Here is a 7,993-nt window from a genome sequence, read left to right as displayed (position 1 = left end):
GCATTTAGTGTGTAAAGAGTGCGTGCATTTTACGTGCGCACTTCAGTGTCTGCAAGAGTACAAGCAACTGGGTCTCACAACTCTCTCTTTTAAAATGAGCAGATGGTAAGATTCTCTGCTTCTTGTGCCTTACTACTATTTTTTTTTTTTTTTCCCTGTCTGACAAAAAAGCAACTGGATATTTAGTGTCCCACCAGGCCTTCTTGACTGGTAGCCTATACTTGTTTACCTCAAAATGGCTGCTTCATGGTGATTTTTGACAGTTGTATAGTGCCAACAGCAGTAGAAAAGTAGTGGCAGCCTAGTGTGGTGGAATGACCATTATACTGTAATTGATGAGTCATTCTTAGCATTTAGTGTTGTACAGAAACTACATAATATGATTCTGAGGTACCATACTGAATAGAGCCTAGAAGCACCATGACAGTGTGAAACTAGTAAATGCCCAGTGTGTTACAAGACTACAGTATTTTGACGCAGATAATCTCGAACAGTACATGAGGGTATACTCATGCCATTGTCCTCTCGAAACTGATTATTACATTTAATTGTTGAAGTTTTGTGGCATTTTAGAACTGATAGCCTTACTGCTGTAGTAATTTAAAAATTAGTGAATGGCAAGATAGTTTTTGATATGATACATTGCAGCAGTCATCTTACTTTAGGCTCCTGTGGAAAATGAGAGCTGATTACCAGAATATGTAATTCTTTGACTCGCTCAAAAGTGATTTAGTCAGTACTTGTATTTGTACTCTGTTGTACCTCCTTGAACCCAGTGAGATTTTTGTATATATTAACCACATGAACCTGATGATGTTTTTTTCATTTTATTCTTGCCACTTTTAGGTGCTTAAATTTAGTGCTGGGGAGACTTTTGTTAACTGGAGGGGTTAGATATACAGTAACTTAATTCCTACCATACTAGAAATAAATGAAGTTATTAAAAAAAAGTTCATGTGAAAGTAGCAAGAGGAAAACAGAAAATACATTATCGGAGTGAAGGAAGGTAAGTCTCACTTACTGGAGAAGGAAGCTGGTAACTTTGAAAATCTAGCTACGTCACAGTATATTTGAACATTTGGCTACAGTATTGTATTTGAAGCTTTTATGATCCATTACCCTGCTACAGTAAGTCCTTGTTATATGTTACCTTTTCAAGTTCAGCTATGGTAGTAGATCACAGTGGATTACAGAAACATTGACCATTAGAGTTTCATTGCTACCTCTAAGGCTTATATACCAATTTCCCCCCAGTTTACTGTACCAGTTGTATAAGTTGTGATATTCATATATGATAAAGACTTACTGTATTATTATTATTATTATTATTATTTCCATTTTTTGAGTTACAGTAGTCTAGGAATGGATTTGGCATGTCAGCAAACTAAGCTTTGAAATTCAAGCTCAAGCCTTGAGAGAAATCATAACAAAGTTCAGCGTCTGACTGCAGTATTTGAAGCATTTACGAGGTCCATCCAGAAAGTATTCGACCTTAGGATCTAACAAAATAAATAGCTAACCTGTTGAGTTAGGACACTAATCCCCCTCAAAGTAGGCCTCTTCTGACTTGACACACATACAGCCCAGCATTCTTTCCACTGCCTGAAACATTTTTCATAAGCTGGTTTTCGGTATTTCCTGCAGGTGCTTTGACATATTCGTCGTGATATCTTTTCTCGTCTCAAATCTGGAACCCTTCGGCGGAGTTTTGAATGTAGGGAATAACTAAAATTCACACAGAGCCATGTCTGGTGAATAGGGAGCCTGCTGGACCTGTGGGATGTTTTCCTTGGCAAAAAATAGCTGAATGAGTTGAGAAGAATGGGCTGGGGCATTGTCATGGTACAGCTTCCAACTTGCTGCACGTTAAAGGTCTGCTCTCTTCTGTTGAACTGCATCATGAAGATGATGGATAACGTTGAGATAGTACAGTGTATTGTTTGTTGGCAGTCTGACTTTCTGGTGCGTATTCATGATTCACAACACCACGGTAGTCGAAAAAAAGTGTCAACATGTGAGTGCATTTCACCTTGCTGTGGACATGTCGTGCTTTTTTTTGGCTGAGGTGGCACTGCATGTTTGCACTGGGACAACTGTGCTTTGGTTTGTGTGTCATACCCTTACACCCAAGTCTCACATGCAGTGCTAACAGTCTTCAGAAAGTCTGGATTGCAGTTTGCACACTCCAGCATGTCATGAACAATGTTCATCCAAGAGAAGAGATCATGATAAATGCGACGAAGCATCTGCAGGAGATACTGAAAACCGACTTTGAAAAATGTCTCAGGCAGTGGAAAGAATGCTGGGCTATGTTCGTCAAGTTAGATGGAGCCTTCTTTGAGGGGGATTAGTGTCCTAGCTCAACAGGTTAGCTTTTTTTTTTTTTTTTTTTTTTTAAATAGAGCCTAAGGTTGGATAATTCCTGGACATACTGCGTATAATGAAATTTCCATCTTCGTGCACTTCGAGGAACTTCAGTATGGTGGAGGTTACTGTCTTGATTGTTATCCTACTACTAAGGTTGAGATGAATTGGTGCAAAAGTGTGTATAGACTCAGTGGTTTTGTCCCAACTGTACTGTCAGCATACTTTCCATGCATAGCAGGTATTAAGAGTGCTCTTATATCAGTGGCTTTGGTAGTGCTCCACCCATTTCTTTAAGTTTTCCTTGGATGTACAGTGGGGCCTCATATCTGGTGAATACAGTAGTCAAAAATAAACTGCACCAGATGTGAAACTGCCAGATCTGGGGCAAACTTTAAGTGGGGAAAAATTAACTGGAGTCTTTTGTCACCTGAAGGTTATCCTGTTTTACATATTATTGTGCTTTTATCCCAAGGTAGTTAATCATAACAAATTGAACTATTGTAACAAGTTCTGGCTGAACACTGCCAAACATGAGACACAGACACAAAAACTAGTTAGGCAAGATGGTAGCTGTGGTCTGTGCAGTGGCAGTGTATACAACGGTGTCATCACAAGATGGCCACCAAATGTTGAGCTGGATGTGAACGGACATTTCCTTGGTGAGTGCCCACCAGATGCGAGGCTACCTCACCAGATGCAGGTCTTCCTTGCCAGATGCAGGGTTTTGGAAAGTTTCTAACCAGTCACCAGATGCGAAACCACCAGATAAAAAAACACCAGATGCGAGGCCCCACTGTTGTTCATATATATATATATATATATACAGAATAAGCCCTTGACATAATAAACTAATTGGGGGGAGGGGTGGGTCATTAAATCCGAAAGTTCGCTATATACGAGGGGTCGATATTTCCGAGGGATTACCGAACTCGGTTCGCTATACTGTATAAGGGGAGTCGTTCGGTCCTACATGCTCAAACATAACCTAAACTAACTCTATGAAGTTTTAAATGGAGACTTCAATGGTTTATGAAGTTGTACATGTAAATACAATACTGTATGAAGTTGTACATATACAGTAAATACAATACCTGTAATAAGAATACAGTATAATGTAGTACTGTTCCAGTACAGTTACTGTGCCAGGAGGGGATGCTGTTGAAGTACATTTACTGTGCCAGGAAGGGATGCTGTTGTCACCATGGGCTGATTCCCGAACTTCCCCCTCATTTAGCAAAATTTGTTCGCAAAATCTGGGGGAAGTTCGGTCGCGATTTGGCCGTTTGTTATACTAAATTCGAAGTTCGCAATAAAAGGGTTCATTATATTGAGAGTTTACTGTATATATATATATATATATATATATATATATATACAGTACAGTATATATATTCCCCGTGTACTATACTTTCCTTAATAAGGTGACTGATGGCATAAGACTGCAAACTTTCAAAGGTTGTGGAAATTGTGCGTAGTCCACAACACAACCTAGCTATGGAGTTCAAAAGAATGGGGATATCATATGTATTATTATAATTATTTTATTTTAATGTTTAGTGGATGTTGGGAAATTGCCAGTGTCATATGAAAACAAAAAAAAGCGAAAGTACACCCCCCTAATTCTGGATCTTTAACAAAAGGTTAAGTGTGTAAAATCTGCAGCAAGTATAAGTTTGTAAGTGCTACCAGGAGTTGAAATGAAAGGAAGGATTGTGGATTATATACTGTACAGACCAGAATTTACCATAATTAAATATGGAACACATTAGTGGTGTCATTCTGCCATACTTTTTATATTCCTTCCCATGTGTGGAAGTCACATGATTAACAGTTTAAAACCTGTAGGAAAACTATGGAGTGACAGAGTACAGTTAAGTTACGGTAAGATTTTGCGGCAGGTATATAAGTTGCTTTGTGGTAGATGGGGACTCCTGCCATGCACACATTTGTGTAGTGCCACTTTCAAGTGGCCCTACTGTACATCGAGTGATGAGCCAAACTGCTTCTGTAATAAAGGATGAGACTTAATATGCTGGAAGGTACAGTAAACTCTCAATAGGCTGATATAATTCAGCCAAGCCCTTTGAAAATCTAAATCAGACTAAATTGTGTTTGGTTAGGTTAGGTTAGGTCATATTACATTAGGTTAGTAGGGAAGAATGATCCTTGACCAACTAACGAGCTGAATCAACCTAAAAGTCCGAAATGGTGGGTGAGCGCTTGCCATGGTTTGGAGAATACCGGTACTAAGAGCAAAATTGATGCCAAAGAAACACTGCAAAACAGATCAGATTATAGCCTTGACTAATTACTTGTATAAAATATTTATGAGCCTGTTGAAGACAAAAATGCAAAGACACCTAGAAAAAAATGATGAAAAGAGGCTCCTCAAGCAGGCTCCTACAGGTGGAAGAATCGAAGACAACCAGTTGATACTTCAGTACTGTATGGAAAAGAGCTACAGACTGAAAAGGCCACTGAGTCTGACATCAATAGATTGTGGCAAAGTATATGACTCCATCAAATGAGGAATGCTGTTAAAGTCTAATTTAATCCAGAATTCATCCAAAGATAATTGAAGTCTGCAGCATCATATATAAAAATGACAACACTGTAATAAACCTAAATAACAGTGTGAAAAATGAAATTGACATAACAAGGGGCATAAGAAAAGGTTGCACAGACTCAGCAACATGGTTCAAGATTATTACATGCATAATCCTGTAAACCATGGAAGAAGGAAATACTGGATATTTGAGTGAAACTTTCAAACTAAATACTGTATGTTGTTCTTTGCTGATGATGGTTTACAGTTATTAGAAAAAGTGTAGGAGGCAGGGAACAATATCCAGAAATTAATCAATGTAAGCAGATAATGTGGGTTGGAAATTAATGAGGATAAAGGTAGCATCATAATATACAATATGAAAGACCAGCCTGAAGAAAGTGAAGGAATCAAAGTACTGTATTTGGGACTAACCATTATAAATAAGAGGAACATGTTTGGAAGTCAGAAGGGGATCATGATAGAAAAGGCTAAGAGAATGGCTAACCTACTTAATCCTGTATTAGAAAAAAATTGCAATAATGACAGGGAAAGTGCATTGAAAGAGCCTGGCCCTACCATCAATACTGTAAGGCAGTAAAATCATCAGCCTAACGAAATCAGATATAAAGCAACAAGAGAGAGTAGAGAGCAAAGTACAGTACTTTGATGCTTGGAGAAACTAGATCATCAGGTTGTACCCTAGAGAAGTGCAAGAATCAATGTCTATCTATCTATCTATTGCCAGACGCCTCAATCCCGTTTGAGGTGGCCATAAACAGATCGCCTCCTAGTCGCCCTGTCCCTCACCATTTCACTGCCCTGCTCCCAGCTCACACCCCCCTCTCTCATATACCTCTCCACCCCATCCCTCCATCTCATCCTCGGCCTCCCCCTCTCTCTTACCCCCTCCACCTCACTCACATACACTCTCTTCGTCAGTCTTTCACCCTCCATCCTCTCCACATGGCCAAACCACTTCAGTGTGTTCCTTATAACACTTCCTATCACATCCACATCCACACCACAATGCTTCTTTATATCCTCATTCGTCAGCCTGTCTCTCCATGTGACTCCACAGGCTCCTCTTAAAAAACTCATTTCCACTGCTCTCACTCTGACTTGTGTCCTTCCAACAACGTCCAAGCTTCACTTCCATACGTTAGAGTTGGTATCACAATATTGTCATGTAGTAACTTTTTCACTTCCATGCTCACTTCCCTGTTTCTTATCACTGCTTTCAAAGAACCAGCACCCTTTCCTCCCTGCTGTACCCTTTCAAGCACTTCACCCTCCAAACCTCCATCCTTACTCATCACACTACCCAAGTACTTAAACGTACTCACATTTTTCAGTTCCTCACCATCCAACCTCGCTGTACATTCACTGACCACCTCTCTCAAAGACCATCACTTTACTCTTCCCTACATTCACCTTTAGATTCCGTTTCTTACACACTCTCCCAAACTCATCCGCCAAGCCTTGCAGCTCCCCTTCGTCTTCACTCAATAACACAGTATCATCTGCAAACAACAGTACAGGGAGTTTCCAAACACTATCCTCTCTCACCATGGCCACTCCAACATCCACTACCCTACCTTGGACCTCTTTTATTACCCCATCCATGTACAGATTGAACAACCATGGCGACATGACACATCCCTGTTTCAACCCAACCTTCAAAGAGAAAAATTCACTCAGTTCACCATCCACACACACTGCAGCCTTAGCACCATCGTACATACTCTTCACAGCATTCAACAACTTCCCATCTACTCCATATATTCTTAATACTTTCCACAATCCTTGTCTATCCACCCTGTCATATGCTTTCTCCAAATCCATGAATGCCGCATACAACTTCTTTCCCTTCTCTAGAAACTTTTCCACTAAAGATCTAAGAATGAATATCTGATCTACACAACCTCTTCCCTTCCTAAAGCCTCCCTGTTCTTCTCCAACTAATTTCTCTGTTCTTTCTCTAACTCTGTCAATAAGTATCCTACCATACACTTTTCCTATTATACTAAGAAGACAAATGCCCCTATGATTACCACACACTTCTTTTTCCCCTTTTCCTTTGTACAAGGGAATAATTATACCTGACCTCAAATCCTCCGGGACTCTACCTTCCTCCCAGGCCAATCTGCACATCTTCCACATCCGTTCTACTACTATCTCTCCCCCATGCTTCAGCATTTCACCACACACTTCATCAATTCCTGGGGCTTTCCTCAATTTAACTTTCTTCATTGCTTCCACAACTTCTCTCCTACTGATTTCTTCCTGTCTTCTCACCTCCCTCCTTCTCCCAGCCATTCCCCAGCCACTTATACTCGCATTACTGTACGAAGGGTGATCAGAAAGTAATGACAGTTCGTGCTATAACATGAAAACCTTGAATGATGGGAGGTGGGGGAGAAGGAGAGTGCAGAGTTGCCTGTCCTTACGAGTTTGAACTTGTCGCCGTATGCCTGACTTTTCTTGTTTTATTGTTGTGAGTGAATGCTTCACTCTTGTTTTTGCTCTCTGGCCAGAAACATGGATTACTCGAAAGAAGGCTGCAGGTTCTACATTTTTACGAGGTGGAAACTGGGAAAGAAAGCAACAGAGATTCGAGGGGAATTATTACAAGTTTATCCAGACACTACTCCTTCCCTGGAAACTGTTTCCCGCTGGATTCGTGCTTTCACAGCAGGGAAAACTGAATTGAAAGATGAACAACGCTCTGGATGCCCCCGGACATCCGTGACCGAAGCAACAACTGTCCGTGCACGGTCCATCATTGACGAGGATCCAACTGTAACTCTTAGGTTCTTAGCCTTGGAGCTTGATATCAGTTATGGGAGTGCATATGACATCGTGCATGAACAATTACACCTGAGGAAGAAGTGTTGTCGATGGATACCCCATTTGTTGACTGATGAGCAAAAGGCTGAACGGGTGAGGATTTGTCGTGTCTGGCTTGCTGAATTTGAACCAAATGGTTCAAAACGGTTCTCAGATGTTGCTACTGGAGATGAGTGTTGGATTTCATTCTTCACAACCCGTGACAAGCAGTCAAACATGGTGTGGTTGGGC

Source organism: Coenobita brevimanus, chromosome 57 (assembly GCF_032717465.1).
Source record: "Coenobita brevimanus isolate Jiangsu-jjx chromosome 57, ASM3271746v2, whole genome shotgun sequence".
Classification (NCBI taxonomy): Eukaryota; Metazoa; Arthropoda; class Malacostraca; order Decapoda; family Coenobitidae; genus Coenobita; species Coenobita brevimanus.
Note: the sequence above shows the minus strand (reverse complement) of the source record.